We start from the raw sequence: 25,878 nt of genomic DNA, 5'->3' as shown, positions 1-25,878 counted from the left end.
TGGAAAATTTGCTATGACTACACTTAGCTACATGTAGTTATGATGGATCTTTTTTATATGCATTCAGTGCATGTCTGGATAAGCGTCACCACAGAACATTTCACAGTTCATACATAACCAAAAATAGGTTTCGTCACTTTGATCAAGTGGGGAACAAAAGGAAAATAGGAGTTTTAAAAAACTTGATCAGGCTCCTCTCTCCAGCTCTTAACTAGCAGAAGCTATTAGTTCATCCATGCCAGTATAGTCTACTCCAGAATGGCGAATTTGTGGCCTTCCAAGAAGTGGCTGGCTTACAACTTCCATCAGCCCCAGCCACCATGGCTGGAGTAATGGCAGTTGTAAAACAACATCATCTGCAGCGTCTTGGGCAAACTATCGCTTGCTTCCTTTTTAACCAGGAATGGAGGCTCATAGTGACAGGCCCAAGTTCACTCTTGTCTCCCAGGACCCAGTACAACAGCCTAACCAGTACACCACACTGGTTCATACTGACCAAAGTTGGGGTGGGGTGGGGGGAGTATAACTTATCTAAAACAAATAAGAGACCCGGAGAACAGATTTCTAACGTCATCAAGCACCTGCTTTATGAAGACAGGGTTCTTTCAAATACTAGAAGCTAAATTTCTGTCCTCCCCCCCCCCAGTGGTTCACTAAAGCGATCTATTGCTTATTTCTGTCCCTTTGTAAATTGAATATAGTAGTACCATTTTTTAAAGTTAGCTCACTAGTTTTTTTTCTCTTGCTCTTGTCAAATTCTCTTCGGTCCTTGTTCTTCTCCTTTTAAAAGATGTTGCAAAATGAACTACATTTGGTATACATTTTGTTTCTTTGTTCTACGATTGAACAATGGCATAATATTTAGATATAGTCTGAATGCCATCCACTGGTGCACAGAACGTGCCCTAAAGGAAGATTCATGCTGTCTGCAGCTTTCAAACTATGCTCAAGTTCCACCTTGTTTTTGGCTAAGGTTCATCAGAAGCCTGCAATGTTGCATTATCAGCTGACTCTCTCTCTCTCTCTCTCTCTCTCTCTCTGTGTGTGTGTGTGTGTGTGTGTGTTGCGATTTCCCCTTAATTATGATTGACATTTTATAATCCTGCCCTCTTCCAACTTTCCCCCATCTCTGCAGTTGTTGTTTTGAACCAGTTTACAAGTTACAAAAAAATTGCTCTACTTCAATTGAAACATTTAAAGGAAGATTTCTGGAGCTTGTGACACCCCATGGCAAGTCATTAGGTATCATGGCTCTCTCTCACACACACACAATGAGTGGGAACCACATTTATGACTTCACACATGAACAACTAATCTCTCTCAGAATAAGTATGTTTTGAAGAATTCTGGAGGTTTTTTGGCTGTGTTAAAGAAAAAGAAAAAAACAGGGGAAAATTGGATTTGTGTTGCTGTTCCAGATAAGAGGAGCTAGTTATGAAGGCACAGGTCACCATGTCACCACCATGCAATTCGGCCTTCTTTCTGAAGTCCATTACCTGCTTTTAAAAACTGATTTCCTCCCCCCGTTATAAGTGAAATTGTATTTAATAATGCTATGTGAGTAGTATGTCATACTAGAGAAAATATATGCAGAGTTTGGGAGGCTGCAGGTACTATTGATGTTTCCATTAAATCTCTGTTATTTCTTTGACTTCTCGCACAGGAATCCCTGTCAAGAAATATTGAGTCAGATATCAGTTTCTTAATTTAAGCAAATGCTATAGCTTAGTCAGGTGCCAAAAACCTTATACTCATAAACACACCACATCTCAAAACTGTAATTTAAAATTAATTGCAGGCAATATCAATCCATTGCTGTCAGTCCAATCATTTCATCACCACAGTTAATTAGCTGGATACCTGAAAGACTTGCAAACGCCAGCCAAGAAGTTGCCTCCTTTGCATTAAGGATGCATAAAAACCAAGGGAAGAGTAAAAATCAAAAATTCTCTTTTTTCTTCACAAGCAGCTCCTTAAATGTGTGCCTATTCCCCCCTCTCCTCTAGGTCAGTCTACTTGCATTGTTCTTCCAAGGCTTTGTTGCAGTTCCTTCCCTCAATGTTCTCAAAGCTGTAGCAAACACAACTGGAACGACAACCCTCTTTCCAATCCATCTGCTGTTCCTTTGTCTCACCAAACATCATCTCAAGCTTTCCCCGCTGCTATGACATCAACACATTCTGATCCAATGAAGGAATCTGCATTCGTATATAGACTGAGACTCGTGCACAAAAGTGTAATAGAAAAAAATTCCTTCAGTAGCACCTTAAAGTGCACAAAAGTGTGTTGATGAAAACAATTAGAGGTTGGTGCTGCAAGCATTGTGAGTATTGCTCACTTGGCTCCTCAACCCTGCGTGTTGCTGCCAATTACTGAGAGGGGGAGAAGCAAACCAGTGGGGAGCTTGGCGTAGTGCAGGCTTAGCAGAGTCAATCCAGTACTCCTGCTGCCACTCCTGAGCCAAGCTCCCAATCACCTCTCTCTCTTGGTAACCAGCAGGGACACTTGGTGTTAGGAGACAAGGTGAGCGACACCACCCTACTAACCACTACTGGTAATAATCCCACCACCTTGATCATAGGCATCACATGGAGTTAATTGTTTCTGTGCTGGATTTATTCAAACTGCCAAAGCAATGGGGCTCAAACTTTCTACCATTTCCGCATGCTGTGTGTCTGCCACAGAACCACATGGAACTCCTTCAAGTTGCAGAGGGTTCAGAAACTTGATTCTAGAATGGTTAAATGGGATGCTTGCCATACATGTTAATCCTCTCTCTCTGTGTCTCTCTCTCTCTCTCTGTGTGTGTGTGTGTGTCTATTAAGAACAGGCTCTATCATGCAGCCAACCCTTCACTGTTGCCACCTGTTCCAGGGGGGAAAATAGGTACTTGTATGCTGTCGTTTAGGAAAGGTTGGTCACCAGTTCTGACCTCAACACTGGCAGTGTTGACATTCTCTTTTAAAGTTGCACAGGGCTGGAGTCTCATGACAAGCCTTCAGCTTCATGTGGAGATTTGTAGATTGATGCCACCATGAACTCATTACAACAACACATGTCTGTAGTGCTACATATTTCCTAGTTGGTGTAAAGCATTTTTCATAGAGCACACTTGAAGCTGAGTGACTTCTCTTTTTTTGGATAAAATACAGTACATGTGCTCCTGCTTAACATTGGGGTAGAAATCAGTCACTACCTCCTAAAAGATTTCTCTGAATTTTTCATTCTTGTCAGAAAGAGACTTTAGTATGGGACTTTAAAGACTAAATGTTCATTTAATTTTCTTTTGATGGAAACTTGTGAAGGAATATAGTAATATATATATATATATATATCTCTTTTACCCCAGAAAGTCGAACTTGGACTTGGAATCCATTTCTAGAGTTAGTCTCTGTCAGGGCCGTCTCAAACATGTCTGGCGCCCGGGCGCCGTGGTGCGGAGATCGCTCCGGTGCCCTCACCCTGGTGGGTGGGCGCAGCACACAGCACGGCTTCCACGCGGCTTTGCTGCGCAGCGCCCCCCTGCCGGCCCCGTGCCACCCAGCCTACCCCTAGAGCCGGCCCTGGTCTCTGTCATAATTGCCATCATTCATTCTCTCCCCTGCCCCTTGTATTAAAGTATGATTCACAATGTCAATGCATAAGCAAAATCTACCTCTGAGGTATGTTTTCTTCAATTAAACAGATTTGGGAGCACATGTGGAATTCTATGGTTTTGTTTATCCACGAGTTTTTAAAACATCAGCAGATGGTAAATAAAAGAAATAAACAAAACCCCAAATTGAGTCAGTATTGGTTATTAATAGAGAAAAGTAATTGATGACTCAAGCATTCAATACTATGGCAGTTTCCGAGTTTCGGTTTCGTGTTAGGTTCTTTTTAGGAATAGTTTTTGTTTTATAGTTGAAGTCAGATTTGTGTTCTACATCACTGCTCAGTCAGAAAAGAGGTAATAAGCTTGGGCAGAAGACTTCTTTGGATCTGTGTAATAAAAGTAGTCCAGCTAATAGGATGAAGTATATGACGTATAGATCTTTCCCTTTACAATTATAACTGGGGAAATTTGTATCTGTATTTTCATGTGTTAAAGAAACAACTGAGTCAAACTGTAGCACTTGCTGACTTTCCTTTATTAGTCATTTCAATCAGGGTGTATGTTAAATTGGTGACTCAGAAGCTGAGATGCAAAATATGTTTCTGAATGACAGACAGAAACAAAACAAAACTTTGAAAAAAACCAAGTGCATTATATTTATTATTGCTCGTTCATTGGTAGTCTAAATTCACTGGACGTCAGCAGTCCCATAGATTCCTCTTAGTAAAATCCATCCAATCCTGCTGCAATTATGGGGGGCGGGGAGGGAGGAAACTGAAGTTGGAACTGTCTGGCACATCTAATTTTTGGATTGGAGAACTAATTCCTAGTGAATGATTTCACTGCCTGTAGTGCTGTCTGATTCAGTCACGGCATTTGATGGGACTTGTTGGAAGTATTAGCAAAGACAGGATGTTACTACATTTGAGGTCATATAATTGCTGTTGTTTTAAATACGTGCTTTGCATTCATGGTATTGAATTCAATGACTTAACAGTCCCGTCCTTAAGGTACTCCACCTGCTCAAACCTGAGCCAACAAAGCACTCCGAGGATTGGAGCATAAGGCTTGCATGTACTATTGTGACTTTTCTGTGCTAACTCTGAATTTGATTTATCTTTAGCCTGCAGAAGGCCTGCAACATCTCAGCTAACTCAATCTCAGGATCCCCGTATTCACCAGCAGAGCTACTAGTGTAAATAGCATTTGCAAAGCTTTTACTTATCGCAACTGGAGGAGAAGCAAATGTTACCAGTAACAAATGACACCTAACATAATAATGCATGGTGTTGGCAATCCTAAACAACTGTGTGTGTTTGGCCATGGTTGGCATATCTGAACCCTCTGTGTGATTTCTTTTCCCATTCTTTTATTGCTTTTGCCTGCCCCACCTACGTAGCACCTAAGTGGCTGCTTGCATCTGTGAGCCATGCCACTCTTCTGCATAGTTTGAAGGGAAACATTGCAGCAATGTTGCTTGTTCCTAATGTAGAAGAGTTACATGAGAAACTGCTTTGCCTCTTTCTTCTTCTCATTATTTAAAGTTATATCCTGCCCTTTCTCGAAAAGGGTGGCAAACACAGCAGTGATAAAGCAATATGGCAAATACAACAGGCACCCACTGTTTGTACTTCATGGAAACAACTAAGGACATTTTTGTTTTGAGAAACTTTTCCAGTTGGCTGTTTTTGTTTCCTTTTAAAGGTCTGTGCTTTGGGTATTGGTTATTATTTAAATCTATCTTTAGTTGTTTTCTAACCTATTTTTAGTTGTTTGTATGTAGCTTATGTGAAAGACGATTCATAAAGATGGTGGTGATGGTTTAAGGTTGATATATGACAAAATGCAGGTAGATTGTGAGACTCTTAATCTCAGGGTTATGGGTTTGAGCCCCACTTTGGGCAAAGCAATTCCTGCATTGCAGGTGGTTGGACTAGATGACCCCTTGTTCCTTCTAATTCTCTGATTCTATGAAATGCTTACACAAAGGATGCATGAATAAAACCCAAGTATAGCTATTTTAGCACAAAAGCCTAATTTATCAGTTGTTAGAGGGGGCTACAAGCACTTGGATCCATGTTGTGCAGGTATAGGCTTCAGTAAACTGCCATAGAGACAAGTCCTAAATCATAGAATCATAGAGTTGGAAGAGACCACAAGGGCCATCCAGTCCAACTCCCTGCCAAGCAGGAAACACCATCAAAGCATTATTGACAGATGGCTGTCAAGCCGCCGCTTAAAGACCTCCAAAGAAGGAGACTCCACCACACTCCTTGGCAGCAAATTCCACTGTCGAACAGCTCTTACTGTCAGGAAATTCTTCCTATTGTTTAGGTGGAATCTTTTTTCTTGTAGCTTGAATCCATTGCTCCGTGTCCGCTTCTCTGGAGCAGCAGAAAACAACCCTCCTCTATATGACATCCTTTTATATATTTGAACATGGCTATCATAGTATCTTGCAGATTGTTGTAGACACATGAGTGAGAAACTTGACATCAGTATATCTTCTTATCTCTTGTAGAGAATGTCTCTACTCCAGTGTTAGAAACTCCCATTGTTCTAGGCACATATTGCAACAGGGAATTTTATTATGGCAAGCAGTTTCTGAGCTCTGGGCGCAGTACTGTGCCTAAGATTTCAGATTAAAACTGCAGAGTGGAAGGAGAAGAGGACCTTGTTCTGCTTCCTTACTTCCAGGTACTCTCTGAAGACTGGAGGAGAGACCTTCTTAAGAATATTAGGGGGGTGGGCAGGGGAAGGACTAGACCATGTGAAAAATGAACATAATATTTTAGCTGTAGTTCATTCATTTTCAGCTTTGTATTCTTGTTATAAACAAGCATGCCTACACATTCCATAGCACCCATAACCTAGGTTTAAGGTGCCGTTTAGCTCCTAGCTTTCATATCTCAGTTTCCAACACTGCTCTACTCCTGAGGCAGCACGTCTTTGTGTAACAGGGATGTTTATTTCTGGAAAGGGAAGGGGGAAACCAGAGTATTACACAAGGCATTCACAGGCATTCACTTGAATTAAGTGTATGAAATTTGCAATGAATTAAACAGGGCAATGCGTTTTTAAAATGAAATATGCAAATGTCTTCTAGTAGTGTTGGAATCTGTGGATTTGATTTTGGTCTCTAGGTGTGTTTCCCCGCCCCTTTGCTTAGGTATGCTATTTCCCTGTGCAAGCCAAGCCAAGCACAGACAAAAGTATCAAACCACATTCCATGCTCCCAGGCTCTAGGGAGGGCCTGTGTTTCGAAAACAATTAAGAAGTAATATACATGGAAGTGGGAAGATTAGAAGGGAGGGGAGCAGAGAAAGGTTTCCTACAGAGGTACAGCCATGCGGATGAGCCCCAGCCCTTACTATGCAAATTTAGGCAGGTTTCCCCGCTGTGTGTCTTGTGCAAGTGCAGTCCAACTTTCAGTAGAAACTGCTGCTGTGCACCTTAGGTCAACAAGACTTTCCATGCATCCTATGCTGCCTAAGGGCAGAGCTCCAGTTTTATGGCCCTTTGGTCTGACCCACATGTTTCTGGTATTCATGGATACAGGTGGTACCTCTGGTTATGAACGCTTCTTGGTTATGCACGCTTCGGGTTACGAGCTCCGCCAACTCGGAAGTAGTTGCTCCTGGTTGCGAACTATGCCTCAGGATGTGAGTGGAAGTCACACACCAGAGGCGCACACGCATCGGGAGGCACCATTAGCGAACCCGCGCCTCAGGATAAGAACGGTTTCAGCTTAAGAACGGACCTCCGGAATGAATTACTGTAAGTTCGGAACCAGAGGTACCACTGTATGTGATACAATATATGCATACACAAAGCGAAGCCAATGGGGCGATTCACTTCTTCACTCACAGCTGCCCCATACCCCTTAATTTTCAACATTTCTATCTAGATAAAATGTAAATAGTTTATTGCTTCAATTAACTTGGAATTCCAAATAGTTGTTGGCAGCAGCGGACCTGCATTTTTGGGGCCCTGAAGCTTGAAGTGATATGGGGCCCCCTTTGCAACCAGCAACAAGGTTTGGTTAACCACTGTTATCTTCTTCAGTGGGTTTGTTCCTTGGCAGATCACCACTTTTTTTTTAAAAAAAAGTACTACATCTTAGATTGTGATTAAAATTCCTGCATTGGATTATCTATCAAAGTCACTGGTGTGAATGAAAAATTCCTATGCCTTATAGTTTTTGAGGTATAGTTCAGTTGGTATAATCTCATGGTCATGGGTTCGAGCCCCACTTGGAGTGAAATATTCCTGCATTGAAGGAGATTGAACTAGATGATCCTTTTGACAAGAGATACCTGGGATCTTCTGGCATGCAAAGCATGTATTCTGCTACCAAACTGTAACCAGTTCCTCAAATATAGTGATACAGGAACATAGTAAGCTGACTTATATCAGGTCAGGTCAGTGTTGCCCGCTCTGACTGGCAGGAGCTCTCCAGGGTCTCAGGCAAAGCCTGTGCATTTTGAAATACCCGGACACCTTTATCTTTTGGAGTGGGCGGGGCAGCTGAAATTCTTGGTTAACTATTCAGTTGTCTTCTGCTGGGCTGCTATGAATTTTAAAGGGATCAAGTTGCCCCCCCCCCCAAAAAAGTTGTTTTTATTTTGGCACTTCCATTTCTAACTTCATTCCAGGAAAAAGAACTTTTTGGTTTTTGGCTTCAAAATTTCCAGGCCTGCTATTCCTCAAAATGAGGTTAAGCATATAATGTGCCAATGTTTCTTCAAATGCTGCTTGGTGCAGAAAGGAATTCAAACATTCACAACTTGTTTTGACTAAGTTTAGGGAAGTGACCTGATCCATCTAAACTAAAAACTAAGCAGGGTCCTATTATATACTTGCTAAGCCTTCCCCCAATGTGTCTGTAAGTGGTTTTTTCTCTTGCTCTTGTGGTTGAGCTAGAGCTGAGCTTTTATTTGATCACATGAGCTGAAGTATTGGAGACACCCTCTCTCTCTCTCTCTCTCTCTCTCTCTCTCTCTCTCTCTGTGTGCGCGTGTGTGTGCGCTTGTCGTGTGTTCATTCTACATATGTTCAGTCAGGGACCTTCGTCTGAGAAACTTGGGGATTTTTGCAGCCTTTCCCCACCTTAAGATACCTGTTTTAATTTCTGTGTGTTCCGAATAAGGTTATAAAAGCATAGTGATGGTGCTGCTAGAGAGAAAATTACATGGGTGTGGTATATCTCAGTGGTCCTAACTCACCAGTAAGGAGGAAGACAGAGAATCTGCCCATTACATCATAGTTGTCGCAATTGAACTTCCTTTAGTAGTCTGTGCTCAGGCTTGCAGGAGTTTAAAGCCACAACCTGGTCCTTAGCACAAATTGATAGCAGTGAAGTTCAGAAAGAATTTGGTGGTTTGGAGGCTTTGTGGACAGCTCCAGGTACTCTGAATTGCTGCATTTTTGAGCTAGTTGAAGTTCCTTTGTGGTTTTAAGGTCAGCCCAGCACACACTGCATTTTACAAGTCAAGCCATGTGTTGCAAGCCAGTATTATTTACAATATAGGAACAGTAATCCTTGCTTTGTCTTAAAGGGATGTTGTGAAGCATCCTAAGATGATGTATGTGACATGCTCTGAGCACTTTGAGTGCCCTATATAAACGTGCATTGCTGCTTGAAAGGACGCTCTCTACTTATGCCATCTTCTGCTTTGTTGTGTTTTGTTTTTAAAGTGTATCATTTCCACTTCATTAATTCTAATTTCTGCTTGAGTCCATTCAGGCTGAAACAGAAATCACATGCCATACCATGGTGATCTTGCAACATTTGAAGCAATCAGTATTGCTGGTTTACTACATAACTTTCAGAAGTCGTGGTAGTTTCCGGAACAGGCAAAATTAGAAGCCTGTTTTGGTGGAAGATAATGCTTTTTTTTCCACCCTGTCCCATTCCTCTTCAGCAATTTCGTTCTTCCAGAGTATTTTCCCAAACAAGCAGCCTCCAGCTGTGGCAGAATAGCCTCAAGGCAGAACACAAATCTTAAACAATGTTTCTGCCAAACCAAACTCCCTGTTTGTTTGTTTGTTTGTTTGTTTGTTTGTGTGATTGCATTTGGAGCAGCAGACATGGGTAGATGAGCATTGCTTTCTAGAGATTTGTGGGAAGCCTAATCTCTATACTTAGTTTTGTTGACCTATGGGCTACATCTACAACTACCTCCATGAGCATATACCGGTAGCTGCATTCTGTTGTACCGACCTTGTTTGTGTGGCTTGGAGTGTGAAGCCAATGCAGGGAAAGGATTCATATATACTTGGGTGGAGGTGTTTTACATCAAATCTTGATCAATGGGAGTATGTTCTCCTTGTGCCTGGTGTGTGTGTGTAAGGAAATCCTTTCTATTAGTCATTCCCACATCTCAGAATAAGAGCGGCTGTATAAAACAGAAGCATGGGATAGAGTTAAGACTAGACACAGATGTTTAGCAATGCATTAGGACAAGGTTAGATTACAACTTACCCTAGTCTGACCCCTGAGCAGAGAAATTCCTGCTTTCATTTTATAGATCATGTGTTAAACTTGATACGCTCTGGCTCACTCAGTGTAGTGTAAGGATATCTGGGGAACACAGGGAGAGAAATAGAGAGTGAGACATTTGCAGAAACGGAATGAAATGTGTGGGATGCGGTCCCAGGCTTCTACAGCAGTGAACATCAATCACACCTTCCAAGAACAGGGTGGACCCGGTCGTCACTGAGGTGGCAAAGTTATGTTTGGGCTCTGCCACGTCAAGACTGTCCCGTGCTATGAAATGGCCACCTGCTGAAAAAGAAAAAGGTGTGTACATATAGATATCTGGCATGCCAGAAAGAAGCCTTGGCTAGAATCTTCCTCCCTGAATCCTTGCGCTTGAATCTTGCTTGTGGGTTGCCTACAAGCCTCCGGGCAGCTACCGTGAGAACAGAAAGCTGGACTAGATGGGCCATTGGCAGGGCTGCTCTTATGTTCTTGTGTTAGTTTTCACATAAAGCCTGGAGTGAAACAGCTGAGACATCTGTACTAGGCCACAGACTTTCCCATCATGTCTCAAATTTCTCCCACCTCCATTCCAACCTTCTTCCCAGAACAATTGTAATTTGACTGGGAAAAGCAAATGGGCCTCTATGAAGACAAACGCCCATACTACTACTTTTGCTACACATAGACTTGTCAATATGTGCTTTTCATATTTCTCTACAAATTATTTAAGATTTTTACCATTGTTGGGGAAGCAATCCAGGTAGAACTTGAGTTCTGTATTTATTGAGCACGGTTTATGCAGGCTTTCTGTCCCACCTTACTTTATAGATTGGCAGACAATAGTACAAGTGTAGTACAGTGTACAAGGCACTATGTTCCATGATTGCAGAAGGTAATTTCTTCTTTGTGGTTTTTTGTGGTGCATCAAAGACAGGTTATGTGCCTGTACAGAACAGCATTTGGAATTTTCCAGAGCTAAGCTACTGAAACATTTATGTAGGCCACAAATGACTAACACAGGTAGGTATAACCAGACAAGCTAATTTTTTTAAAAAAATGTTACCTGGGCTAGTAATTTTTGTGGGTTTGTGTGTGTGTGTGTGAGAGAGAGACAGAGACAGAGACAGAGACTCTGGCTTTGCTCACCATCAGAATATCCTGAGAATGCTTATTTATTGACTCAATTCTTTAATGCCACTGAAGAACAGAAGCTCAATGTATAACTTTTAATTCATTATGAGATAATAAAATTTTGTAGGGGAAAGGGGATGCTTGTGCCAATGCAAACCTGTTTTCTGAAATGTGCCCTGATGTTTTGTTATGTTTAGGTTGCCACCAGAGAAGCTGAGCTGCCAGAAGCTTGCCCTGTGAATCTTCAGGCGTTCTTATCTTAATGGATTGCTGTAACCTACTAATCTCTCCATTTGTCCACTTCCCTGTTTCGTGAGAATATTAGCCAGCACAGATCCTGGGAAAGTTACATGTAAGTCCTGCTTTTGATTCCTATTTCATAAAAAACAAAAGACTATGCTAATAAGTGGGGTTTTTTCAACTGTTAAGGGGGGAGGTGATCCATATAGCACTTGTTAAATCATCCTAAAAGCAGTAATTCGGCAGATAACATTAGACTGTGAATAAATTGATCTTGAAGTACTTATTGTCTCTTTAAAAACGAAATGGAGAATGTAATTTTGTCAATTGTGGGCTTCCTAAGTATGTTTTCTGCCACAGCTGAACTTGTCACAAAGTACTTTATAAATAGCTTGGGCTTTTTTAGCTAAGGCTTTTTTTCTCAAAAGTAGGCTAAGTTGATGTGGTGTGTGTTTGTGCATATATATGCACAAAACAGGGTAATATTTCAGTTGAGGTGTGAAGAGGTTGTACTATCTGATAAATCACTTCTCCGAATCAGCTTACAGGTTCAGCCAGATATCTCTCTCCCCCCCCCCAAACATACAGTGTGGCAACTCCTGCATTTCAGTACCCAAGCATTGGCATTTTAGGGAAATCAGGGTTTTCGAAGCTTCCAAAATATACAGTGCTATCTACATGGCAGATTCCCAGTTACTCATTTCTGTGCAGGTAGCTAGTGTGTGTTAACAGAAGAAACTGGTTGCTTGAATCTATCCCTAATGAAGCAGTTGCATATAAAATGTGTACCACGTAAACGCACTAGATGGATGCCTTTGGTAGCACACTTCAAATGGTGCTTAGCTCATTATTCCGAAGCAAAATCAAAGTAGGAATTTAGGAACTCACATATTCCGGTGACTTCCAATGTGTCTTTCTTGCTGCATAAATACAGAGTGCGCCCCCAGGATTTTCTGGAACATCTCAGAGAGTTCTGAAGGTAACTGTTGGTTCACATGAGATTGCCCTTACTCTGACCCAGGCATCCCCAAACTGCGACCCTCCAGATGTTTTGGCCTACAACTCCCATGATCCCTAGCTAGCAGGACCAGTGGTCAGGGAAGATGGGGATTGTAGTCCAAAACATCTGGAGGGCCGAAGTTTGGGGATGCCTGCTCTGACTGCTCTAGGGTATCAAGAAACTTCTGGCTAGCCTTGATCTGTGCTAGAGGGTGAACGCTTCCGAACATCATGCCTAGTGATGCCTACTCAGAAAGAGTATGCCTCTAAATACCAGTCGCTAAGGAAGAACAGCAGAAGAATACTTTGTGGGCTTTCCATAGCTGTCTGGTTAGCCACTGAGAGAAGAGAATACTGTGCTAGATAAGCCTGTGGTCTGATTTCCTCAGGATTCTTGTCCTCTTTCTGTTTTCTGCTTTTCTTTTTGCTTTCTTGGTGACAAGGGCTGTATTTAATTAGATGCCGGGGCTGAATTTGATGCAGTGACTATTGCTCCACGTGCTTTTCAACATAGAACTGCCCCAGACAGGGCAAATGGAGGACATGGACGGGTACAGAACCTCCCTTCATTTCTGTCTTCATACCTTGTAACTTTTCAAGTGCTTTTCTTATTTTCTCTTCGAGCTGTTGACAACTCATCTGATGGGCTTTTGAGAGCAGAATAATATGCGGGTGTGCGTTTTAAAATTAGACAGTGCTGTTTGTTATGCAGGAGGAGCAGTACTCTGCATCTGAGAATCATATGGCCCTGCATATTTTACCAGTATCAGCCTGGAGTTCTCCCACTGTTTCCAACCGTTTCCATAATACATGTCTTATACTGGGTTACGCCATCTGTCCATGAAGCCCAGCATTGTCTACTCTGACTGGCAGCAGTATTCCAGTCAGTCTTAGATTACTCACCTCAGCTGGTACCTGGCCCTTTTAGCTAGAGATGTTGGGGATTCAACTTGAGCCCTTCCACATGGAAAGCACATGAGATATGACCCCTCTACTGCTTAATTTCCAGAGCTGACTTGAATTTTGGGGCGCTGTTCTGAAATAGCTTGCGCCTGCATGCTTTCCCACATCCCTGTACGAGCCGTGCTACCTGTAATAATCCATTTGTAACGTAATCCACTTCAAATGGACTATTACAAGGACAAAATAGCCCTCTGGCCCTCTCTTCTCCAAATGGATCTTGAGAGCAAAGGGCTTCCCCATAAAGCCAGTGAAAAGCATTATCTTCCATTCATACAAATCCAAAACTTTGAAAATCAAAATAGCTGGTGATGAATGTGAACGTTGCTGGTATTCACACTCCACATTCTTCCGCATGCTCATAATTACTAGAAAGTGCTCCTGCACTGAACTGTGGGACAAGAGGCAACAGCATTGATCACACACCACTTTATGTATGTCCTACATGTGGATGAAGGGTAGGACACATACCAGTGGCTTCAAGTTACAAGAAAGGAGGTTCTGACTAAACATCGGGAAGAATTTTGACTATAAGAGCTGTTCACCAGTGGGACAGACTCCCTTAATGCTACACCCTTAATTTACTACTTATATACTCCACTCTTTCTTATAAAGCAGGGTACCTGCCTCTACTACCACCCATTTTGTCCTCATAACAACCATAATATGGTTAAAGGAAGCACCTCTGTGGTGCAGGGGGTCAGTGCATCCAGCTGTGAACCATTGCAGGGTGTTGAATTTGATGACCCTTGGGGTCCCTTCCAACTCTACAATTCTGTGAATGGTGTTGTTAAATAAAATAATAGTGTACCATTGGACAATTGAGTAAAAGGAAGGACATGCCTTATACTATGGACAGGAAGATTGTACCATTGAGCTCCATGTTCAGTGTTAGCTCCCTGCTTCCAAGGTTTTGCTTAGGAGCATTGTAGCATGTGTCAAAAGAGTGATAAGGGGAACACGAAAAGTCAAGCTATCCAGACAGCTGGTCATTTCATTCCTATTTCCTGTCTTCCACATGGACAAAAAGCCTAAATTGATGGAGCATGACTTAACATTGCCCATCCTATTCTTCCCAATATGAGTCCCAGTGGAGTCACTGTTTATTGTATTTGCTTTAGTTCTACTGTGGCTCTTACATTTATCAAGGTTTGTGAACCTCAGACCTTATGGCCAAATGTGGCCCCTCTAGGCTTTCCTATCTGGCTCTCAAAACACACCTTACTGACCCTGTTTTGTATCCCAAGTGCTTTGGTTGGCTGGAATGTGCCTTAAACTCCCACAAGAGATTTCTGACAGTGTTGGTGATTGTGTTGGTTTTGAAGGAAGGAGTGAAAGTGAACTAGAGTCAAGGAGAGAAACAACTACGTTATAGTAGCAGCTTGCAAGCATGGGAATGAGGACAGCTTAAATCCACAATGTGAAAACATTGAAGCACAACTCAAGGCAACTGTAGAAAGCTTTGAAACACAAAGTTTAGGTTGGCAAAATCCCATGTGCTTTGGTGCAGTTTGCTGATAAGCTCACAAAAATATGGACCTATATTTCCCAGATTTGGGTCTTTTAGTTGAAGCTTCCCAATTCCGTTATAAATGTAAATGACCTCGGAAATGTCAGCTTTTTGTAAACAGGAAAGTGCCACCAGAACCACTTGTAATACTTGGGATCTTTTTTTGTCTTTGGGTATGCTGCTACTTTAGACGAGGATGGGTACTGTGATGCCCACTATTCATAGTCTTGGGGGTCATGTGATTATTTGCAGCTGCTCAGATAATTCTACCAGGATAACCCAGAAAGAATTCGTAGAATGAAAACTGCACTGGATCAATGCTTGGGAACGTGAAATATTCTGTATAAGGACATCTGTCATTCACACTCCTGGTGTCCCCAGCATGAGTTTAAACTACCCCTTTCTTGAAAACGGTTTCACACATTTTCATTCAGATGTGCAAGTGAACCACTTTGTGTGTGTGTGTGTGTGTTCTCTTTGTGCATTGTACAGCTCCAGGCTCCCTCTTGCATGTGCATGCTGTGGCATGTGGCCACCATGTAACATTTGAAGGGGCCCAGCGTCTCTAAGCCTATTCTGTACTTGGAAAGTATCAAGTACACTATTCAAGGATAACCATCTTTGGATTCAGACTTGGTGAAGGATTTATGGCCTGATTCAAAAACATGCCACAGCGGCAAACGGAATATTTAGAGGGAAGCAGACTGCATACACGCCAGTGCAAGGTTGAAAATCAGCACATAATGCTGGCACGGCCATCACTGTACTTCAGATTGCAGGCAGTACTTCAGAGTGGACACTTAGGATGTGAATTAATGTGCTTAAATCTTTGTGCTAATGAAAGAAGCTGATTAAAGGTGTACGGCAAGCATGAATCATACATAGTGGTGCCTAAAGGACGAGTGTGTGTGTGTGTGTGTGTGTGTGTGTGTGTGTGTGTGTGTGAAACGAGTGGGTTTTGAGCCAGCAAATGCTGTCATTATGGCTACAGTGGTGCCTCGCTTAACGAATGCCCTGCTTAACGAAATTTCCGCTTAACGAAAGGATTTTTTGAGCGGAGGTTACCTCACTAGACGAATGCGTTTTACGAAAAATTCGTCTAGCAAATTGCGGTTTCCCATAGGAATGCATTGAAATTCAATTAATGCGTTCCTATGGGGGGGGGGAAGTAAAAAAAAATTCAGTGCATTCCTATGGGATTCGCTAGACGAATTTTTCGCTATAAGAAAAGACCCGTGGAACAAATTAATTTCGTCTAGCGAGGCACCACTGTACTTTTAGCAAGTACTACATTCTTGCTTCAGAGCAGTCCATTTGACATAGCATTACAATATTATTGCCTTCTGAGCTGTAGCTTAAAGCATTTTGGTTGCTTTTGCATTTGAACAACACTTACAGTAACTTTTAATGTTAAAATTTGTTTATAGCTCAGTATTGTCTCCACTAAATGGGCAATGGTTCTTGATGGTTTGGGGCAGAGAACCTTCCCAGCTGTACCTGAAAATGTCATGGATTTAACCTGGGACCCTTCTGCATGCAAAGCAGCTGCTCTTCCACTGAGCCAAGGGCGTACCCACCACGGGGCAAGTTAGGGCAGCTGCCCTACTCTAGAAGCAGGGCTGGTGGGCAGAGGCGGAGCACAGCCCGGCGGAGCGCGAGTTCGCCATTCCCGCCGCGCCGCACCCACCCTCCAGCTCCCCGGCGCGCCCTCAGGCAAGGCCAAGCGCGGCGGGGAACCAGGGAGCGCAGCGCGGTGGGCGGGAACGCCGAACTCGCGCTCCGCTGGGCTGGGCTCCGCCTCCGCCCACCAGCCCTGCTTCTAGGGAGGGGCACAGCCCGGCGGAGCGCGTGTTCGCCATTCCCGCCCGCCGCGCTGCGCCCTCCCTCCAGCTCCCCGTCGCGCCCTCTGGCAAGGCCAAGCGCGGCGGGGAACCAGAGAGTGCGGCGCGGCGGGCGGGAACGCTGAACTCGCGCTCCGCTGGGCTGGGCTCCGCCTCCGCCCACCAGCCCTGCTTCTAGGGAGGGGCACAGCCCGGCGGAGCGTGAGTTCGCTGTTCCCGCCCACTTTGTGGCCCCTCCCCTTCCGTGCCTTGGCCCCTCCCCTTGCCCCCCCTAGTTTTGATCCTGGGTACGCCCATGCACTGAGCTATGACCCTTTGCGGTTTTGGTTTTGTAGCTTTCAGAGAATTGCAACATGTTCACAAATCCATTAAATTCATGATTTTACTTAAAGGTATCTTTTGATGGACTGTTAGCATCTGTGTGCAATTTTGAAAGTGCAGTGTATTTTCCTTCATCTACCTAGCCCTCACTTCCCAAAGAAAATACTAGTATCTATGCAGATTTGGAAGTATATGGAGGTTGTAGAGGAGGATTTGTAGAGGTATTATAGTAATTTTAGATTTAGATATAAGTGTTAAACAAGAAATGAAATGTTTGTTAAGGTAAAAATAAGAGGATTGAAATATGTTTGTTAAGGTAAAAATAAGAGGATTGAATTTTGATATAGAAATTACTAAGGATGAAATACAAGGAAACGCAGTTAGGAGGGATACGAGGAAGTCAACAAGGTTAGGATATAAGAATGATAAATGTGATCTCTTTTTCTTTTCTATTTGTTTGGTATTTTGTATTTTTGTGTCTTTTGTGTTTTATGTATTTTTGTGTTTTATGTATTTATCAGTTTTATAAAATCAATAAATATCTTTTTTTGGGGGGGGGAGGAAATACTAGTATCTATGCATACTAGCATGCATAGATCTCAACCTCCTGGTTGCAACACTGCCCCCAAGGATTATTGCTGAGTCTGCAGTATGAACTCTCCCACCCCACCCCACTTTTTAAATTTATTTTACACGACATGGTAGGAATTGTCATTGTTTCGAAGTGGTTGGAGTTGTAGAAACTGAAGTTTAATCCGGGCGAGAACAATGCACTATTGATTCAGGTTTCTTGTGATCTAGGAATAGGTGTCCAATCTGTATTGGACAGGTAGTGCTCCTCTGTCTTAAAAAGTTCTCAGCTTGGTGGTGGTCCTGAATGACCAACAGCAGCGGCCAGGGATGCCTTTTATCAGTATGTGAATTGCATCCTTTCCTTGAGAAGTCAGACCTTGCTAGCGCCATTCCCACTGTAGTCAGCCTGTATGCTCTAATGTTGGGACTGCCTTTAAAAACAGGTATGAAGCTTCATCTGGGACAGAATGCGGCTACCAGGATATTACTAGAACTGGCAGATTGTACACACAATTCCAAAATTATGCCATCTACATTGGTTTCCACTTTGTTTCCAGGCTCAATTCAAAGTGCTGGCTCCCTAAATGTTTGATCGTTAAAGTTCAAAACCAGCACTTTGAAGCAGTTTCTGAAAAGGCTGCAACCAGACTATATATTAATCATCCCCACTCACATGAAACTTGTCTGACTCATCAGATCGTCTACTGTGGCCAGCTGAGTTCCATCTGCCCCTGCCATTAGAAGTGTGGTGGTGGGCACAAGGGACAAGTCCCTTTTCTTTCTTTTTTTGCTTGCAGCGCCAGAAAAAACAGTTGTTACCACCACCGCCCGTTTACCAGTGTGCCACCTTTTCCCTGATAAACTGCACCCAAAGTTGCTCGCAGTAGCCTCTGAACAAAGTGCAATTGACAAGATGATGCATAATAAAATGTATCACCCGCAGCATTCCAAGACAATCAGTTAACAATTCAGTTTAGAGCAGGCATCCCCAAACTGCGGCCCCCCAGATGTTTTGGCCTACAACTCCCATGATCCCTAGCTAACAGGACCAGTGGTCAGGGATGATGGGGATTGTAGTCCAAAACATCTGGAGGGCCGAAGTTTGGGGATGCCTGGGATAGAGCATATGGGAATAGTATAAATTGGGGTTGTGCCACCTTGTTCAGTCCAAGGGGCACATTCCCTTCTATACAACTTTCCACGACCACATGCCAGTATGGCAATTTTAGTAGGCAAGCAAGAGGCATTGTCAGAGTTCAGGGATGCATTCCAGCCAGGCAAAAACAATGTGTGAAGTAGGACCTCTGAGGGGTGTGGCCTGGGGAGAGTCCCAAGGGCCAGATATAGAGACTGGGGGGGGGGCACATTTGGCCTCTGGGCATGAGCTTCTCCATCCCTGAATTAAATTAATGTTTCAGTCAGCTCTCCAAAACCCATGAGGTTAATAAATGCAATATTAAACTAAGATTGGACAATCCACTTAAAATAAAAAATTAAGCTACAGTAATAAAAATCCTGAAACAGGAGTCAAATTAACCGCAGTACTGTATAATAAATATACCAACCCACATTACAGAACAGGATAATAATGTAAAGCGAAATATTTCTCACAATCCATTTCAAAACAAATCAGCAGAACATTAAAGTCCACAATCGGCGTATCATGAACCCGATGAAAAGCATATACATTCAAAATTATACCTAGATTAAACAGTCCTTTTAAACTCATGCTTAATAATAATACAACACCAGATTTAGCAGCAGAAAATTAGAACTTTAGGAATTGGGTGCTTTAACCAGAGGCAGGAACAGCTGGAATGGTTTAGCCTGGTTTGTATGAGAGCTGCTGCTGGAGTCTTTAATCTGAGATATTATAACCCTGAACTGCAGCAGCAACAGCAGCAGCCCTAAACCATGCAAATTGCCTCTCTTCTTATCTGTTTCTCAAGACTCTCCCAAGGCTTTGCCCCCTCCCCAGCTCTACTATACACCCTCCATGAGTGCTTTTGTCTGGTGAGAATATGTCCTTAAACTGTGATAAGCCTCTGACTTCTGTGTAGCTAGACTGTAGCCTGTTGTACAAAAAGTAAACATGATATCTGTTGCTCTCCCCCACTTTTGCTTCTGGTTCGACTCTGGTGTTGCAATTTGCCCCTGGAACGTTGCCCACGAGGAAATGCAAGTCTTGGAGTAAATATGACTTAACCCCCCACTCCCCCAGTCTATGCTATGTTGCCTTTTTTTCTGATGTGCATTTGAAAGCAGGCTCCCATCCACGTTCTTGCACAGGTCTTGCATGAATCTTTCTTGATGTATATACTCAAGCAGAGCTGGATCAGAGCAGCATGCTTGCAGACGTGTGCTGGAAATTGTTCTGCAAGGAGAAGACATGGGCTCAGTAACTCTTCATATATAATGTTATCGGAAGGTGTTGAATGGTCAGCCATCTGTCACTGTCATACAGGATAATAAAGCTAATGGAACTGCTGACACTTGAAATAGGACAGCATCATAGTGAGAAACTGCTATTTCCCTTTTTTATGCCTTTGCTGGAAACTGCACTATGCAGACACTAAATTAAGATAAATGCCATTTGTAACCCCACTGAACATAAAATTAAAGCTTGGAAGCCATTTCACTGCACATATTGGATGCTTTTAAATATTCTGGCTTTTGTTCCCTGCTTCCAGTAGTTTTCTCCATGTCCTAACACAAATGTGAAATGTCCCTTAGGTTACTGTAATGCTAAATTATTTCTTCCCCCGGCCCCCCAGCTGCCTACCAGAGTTTGGCTGTGATGCTGCTTGTAGCTTTTTCAGGTTGCAACCTGTGTATACTTCTTCACATCCCTGATACTTTGACATTGGGCAAAAAGAGCTCAGTGGGGAAAGAGCCAAAAATTGCAAGCTTTGGAGACTTGCTTTGAGACTGTAGCAACAACAACAAAAGAGTATATTTTTAAATGGTTTGCCGTGGTAGTTTCTTTTGTACCTAATAATAGCCAGGGTTATATAGAGGCACTGGGAAAATAATCACAGCTGGCCCTCCATAAATCTTGCCCCAGTGATGAACATTTCCCTGTAGGTCAGTCGCTGTCTTTTATGGACTGTAAAATTTCCCATAGAATCCTTCACATGCCAAGCGCTAGTCATTTATTTCAAGACAATTTCAATGAAAGATTACTTAAAAAGACGATACTAGTGAAATCCACTTTCCCTAACCTTAGCCAGTGAAACTCAAATTCTTTTCACCACATAAGTTTTAATTTTACTGCAGTTTCAATACTTCCTTCTGTGCTTGTCCCATACTGTACAGTCATTTAGTGTCTGATCTGAGGGCATTGTGGTTGCCGCTTGAGTAAGATGTGACCCATTTTTCATAACACTTCTAAATGCTACAAATACCAGACGTATTTGGAACTTCTACAACATGAAATAATCTTCAGAAAAGCACGTTGCTGCTGCTGTTAATTTATTATATAGCACTTCTAGTTTTAAGTGTTTTACAGTAATCGTTTGTTAATCCCCTCATTCATCCTGGCATCGCGCTCTGCGGGAAGGGTCAGTTTTAGTCCTGTTTTGTCCCTAAGGGGGACAAAACATTTAAATCTGGGCAAGTGAGTGAAGGCCCCAAAAGGTTCACAATCCCTGCACACAGCCTGCTCTTTTCAGTAGGTGGAGTAAGGCAGCCACATCAGATAGCTGATTTTCAGTGCTATGAAAGAGCAGCAAATGGTTAGTTATTTTATTAATGCCATTATTGCTGCTAGGAGGGGAAGAGAAACTTGTGGGATTTTTTTTTCTGCCTCAGGTGCCAAAATAGCTTAATTTGCAGGATGGGAGGCATTTGCTACTCTACCTCAGGCAACAAAATGCCTTGGGCTGGCCCTGATTAACCATTAGCTTATTTACAGTGACTAGCAGAGAGTTCACAAGAAGCCATGTCATAATGGAAGGTCAATGGGCATAACAATGTGCAATTTCAAAAGGGGGTTAATGGGGGGGGAGGAAGCTGGCTTTCTGAACTGTCTTCATCCAACTGTGTCTGCTCTCAAGGTGGGTTTCTGCTAAATAGGCAGAAGATGTAAGCGAAGTTAGTCATGCGCATGTTAAAAGAGAATTGCTCTGAAATGCATGTATTTCACGGAAAGAAAGAAAAATTAGGTATGCATGAGACCTGTAATGGGGGGAAAGGCGCGCGGTGTTGTGTGTCATATGTATTAAAAATTAGTCTAATTTGCAAAGCAAGTTCTGAAGTACAGTATTTAGTCCCGGCATCATGCTTGACTGTACGATGTTTCTGTGTCTTCAGGTACGATTATGACTGCTGGGTTTTTTTCTTCTCACTGTAATCTATTTTCTGGGAGGGGCAATAACTCAGGGGCTCACAGACCAGATCTGCATGCAGAAGGTCCCAGGTTTAATCCTTGTCATCACTGGGTAAAAATATTGTGTAGAGGGTGATGTGAAAGACACTGAAAGCTTCTGCCAGCCAGAATGGACCATACTGGACTACATAGACAGATACTCTCTAACCAGCCATTAGGCAAGTTTTTACATCGTTTATGGGTGGACCATTCATAAAACTCCCCAGCATTAAGCTGCTCGGCAGCCTCTTCGTTAACTATTTACAATGAGCATAATCTAGACAAAGGTAAGCACTTGGACATCTCATTAATTTCAGTGGAAATTAATTTCAGCTGCCACTGAAATCAGGGGTATTTAAAAGGGCTTGAAAGTGACTGCATACTATGCGATGTTTCCACATTTTTCCATTTGGAATGCAATGCTAGCCGTCCTTACGGCGGTGCTTTACGTTTTACTGACTGTCCGTGTATGTTTATTTGTTCATCTCCATTTATGAATCACTTCCTATGAAACCTCTCAAAGCAATTAATCATTTAAAATGTTACCGTTCGAAACATATGAAAAACAAGTTTGTATACGAGAACCATTTCAAATCTAATACAGATACGGACTAGGATGTTCCTCAATGCTCTGATTAACGGTAATGGTCATACAGGTATATAGCAGGGAATCGGGTATAGTTTGGGGACCCCCCCCCCTCAGAACAAATGTTAACATATCACCTCATCATCTTGACATGTTTTCTGCAGCTTTTGCCGATCATTGCTTTGGCAAACGCATGTATCAATTTACAGCAGAAATTTCCATAATGGAGCCAATCCTAGACGACCTCCAGCCTGCATGAAACCCTTACCTCATGTCCTCAGGGACGACCTAGATCCGTGTGGGCAGAGAACTAAAGTAGTAAAGAGAGTGAGATGGGAGATCCAATTATAAGGAGCAAAAGTGGTGTTCAGGTGAGGAATGCCGTACCCAGACCGATTCCCTTTTACCGCTGGAGTCTCTAGTTGTGGGGAAAGAACCTGTTGGAAGAGTCAAGCAAAATAGAAAGAGGATATTCTGTCTGCATCCCGCCCCCTTTTGGTTCATAAACCGGACCTACCTACACACATTTCCTTCCTGCTTCCTAGGTGATTTCAGCAAGTCTGATGGTGACACAGGGATCTGTCACCATCATATCTAGTTCAAACCCAAGCTCTATACTTCCCCCCCCACACACACACACACATCTGTTCATCAAGAAGCAACTATGTTTTTGGGTGGCGAGGGCAGATGGAGAGGAAGAGACTTGTTCTGGTTTGGTTTTAAGTGAGCCATCAGTCTGGGTTTCCCCCCCCCCTCCCTCCACTCTTTGTCTTTGTTGCATTTTTGTACTTGCCCTGTAGGTGTTGGAAGTGTGGGCGGACAAGAAAAATTAGTGGTTTTAATAAGACTTTCCATCTATTGCCCTTTTGTATACAACTGAAAATAAAGACTCATATAATTTGGAGCCATAGACCAAACATAGTCAGTCTGTTAAATGCTCACACTTGGCTGGCTTGCAATCCTGCCTCTGTCTGTCTGGTAAGATCTATATTTTGTATTTGGCAGCTAACTCAGTTGAATTGAAAGAGGGTTTTCAGGTTAAAATAGCAGTTGTTCTGTATGAGATAAAGTATTTGAACTTGCTTACTAAAAAAAAAAAGTGTGGATGTGTAAAATAGTTTTCAAAGGTTTGGCGTAAGTGGCTACGAAGCCTTGTATTCTTGGTGAAAATTTATCACCCCAAAGTGCAATTGTGCGTTTAACATGGATCTGGATGCAAAACCTGCATTTCTGGACAAAGCCAAGATCCATCAAGCATGGCACCAGATGGTTGTTGTAGGCAGGGCATGAAAGTGATAGGTATCACTTGTTGTTTCTTCGCCAGCATCTGGTAGTCAGAGATATTCTATACCAGGGGTTCCCAAACCAAGGCCCGGGGGCCGGATGCGGCCCAATCGCCTTCTAAATCCGGCCCGCGGACAGTCTGGGAATCAACATGTTTTTACATGAGTAGAATGTGTCCTTTTATTTAAAATGCATCTCTGGGTTATTTGTGGGGCCAGCCTGGTGTTTTTACCAGAGCCAGTGTGGTGTAGTGGTTAAGAGCGGTAGACTCGTAATCTGGTGAACTGGGTTCGCGTCTCCGCTCCTCCACATGCAGCTGCTGGGTGACCTTGGGCTAGTCACACTTCTCTGAAGTCTCTCAGCCCCACCTACCTCACAGGGTGTCTGTTGTGGGGGAGGAGGGGAAAGGAGATTGTTAGCCGCTTTGAGACTCCTTCGGGTAGTGATAAAGCGGGATATCAAATCCAAACTACTACTACTACTCTTCTTCTTCTTCTTCTTCTTCTTCTTCTTCTTCTTCTTCTTCTTCTTCTTCTTCTTCTTCTCATGAGTAGAATGCGTCCTTTTATTTAAAATGCATCTCTGGGTTATTTGTGGGGCATAGGAATTCGTTCATTTTTTAAAAAAAATAATAATATAGTCCGGCCCCCCACAAGGTCTGCTGAAAAAGTTTGCTGACCCCTCTTCTATACAGTACATTTTGTACATGGAGGTTCTGTTTACTGGTCTATAGACCTAGGATTGAATCCGCTTGTGTCCTTCCATGAATGGAACTTTTGATCCAGCAGATGCCTCAACTGATGGTAGAAAAGACCCAGTCTTTGCCCATTTCCCTGTCCTCTTTGCATCTTCTTGCACCTTCTGAAAATCTCCACCAGAGGTTTGAGGGATCATACAAGATAGCATGGAAGGTGATGCACAGCTCTGCAAGGAGAAAGAGAAATCATCCTCTCACCTCTTCCATTAGCAGAGCCAGGCTAGAGCAAAGGCTCTTTGGTAGACAGAAGGACATAACTGGATACAAACCCTAATCTCTAAATCTATGGTGGCCATGTTAATTGGCAGTGGTTTGTTTGCTTCTCATTACTGTTGTTTGTTTGTAGAATTTATATCCTGCCCTTCATCACAGGCAACCTTTCAATGGGTCATTTATTAATGAAACGAAGACATACAAGAAAAACAATCAAGAAAACAATTAAAACTACGTAAACAACCTAAACCCTCAAATTCAATGTGCTCCTTGAGCAAAAGACATTTGAGGGCATTTGTCTTAGCTGGCTAATTTGTTTGTTTGGACTTTTGGTGATTACAGATCTGAGAAGTTGAATATGATCACTTGCAGGGTTTCTGTTTGTTGTGTTTTAACTTTATGTGTAATTGGGATTTGAATTGTTTCCCTTTAATATTGTATGTCTCCTGAAGACATTGCTGTATCAGGAGGTGAACAATTTGAATGATTATTATAATATCAAAATCAACCAGGTGGCTTGATATATCAATCCCCATCGCCACCCAAAGGATAAAAGAAAAGGAAGGGTGATTTTAGCTATGAGACAGAGTGGCATTTGCAAGGCTTTAGCTCTGGTACAGAATGTCCTAAACAGGTCGGGACCCAATTACGGTACCTGAGAGTGGTTAAACTACTGAGCCTAGGGTTAAACTACTGTGAGCTGTGGTTAAACTACTGAGCCTAGGGCTTGCTGATCAGAAGGTCGGCAGTTCGAATCCCTGTGACGGGGTGAGCTCCTGTTGCTTGGTCCCAGCTCCTGCCAACCTAGCAGTTCGAAAGCACGTCAAAATGCAAGTAGATAAATAGGAACCGCTACAGCGGGAAGGTAAACGGCGTTTCCATGTGCTGCTCTGGTTCGCCAGAAGTGGCTTTGTCATGCTGGCCACATGACCTGGAAGCTATACGCCGGCTCCCTCGGCCAATAATACGAGATGAGCGCGCAACCCCAGAGTCGGTCACGACTGGACCTAATGGTCAG

General features: G+C 42.8%; 1 protein-coding gene across 3 annotated transcripts in view; it reads left to right on the top strand.

Moving 5' to 3' along the window:
* Positions 1 to 25,878, top strand: part of BACH2 (BACH transcriptional regulator 2) — a 164,034-nt gene that overhangs the window by 70,585 nt on the left and 67,571 nt on the right. For all 3 annotated transcript variants that reach the window (XM_088667210.1, XM_035109373.3, XM_060272596.2), the window contains one exon: positions 11,408 to 11,562. The gene's annotated coding sequence lies outside the window, so the exon portion shown is untranslated. The remainder of the gene's footprint in view (positions 1 to 11,407; positions 11,563 to 25,878) is intronic.

Source organism: Zootoca vivipara, chromosome 3, assembly GCF_965207765.1.
Source record: "Zootoca vivipara chromosome 3, rZooViv2.hap1.1, whole genome shotgun sequence".
Taxonomy (NCBI): Eukaryota; Metazoa; Chordata; class Lepidosauria; order Squamata; family Lacertidae; genus Zootoca; species Zootoca vivipara.
Note: the sequence above shows the minus strand (reverse complement) of the source record. Positions and strands in the feature narration are given on the sequence as shown.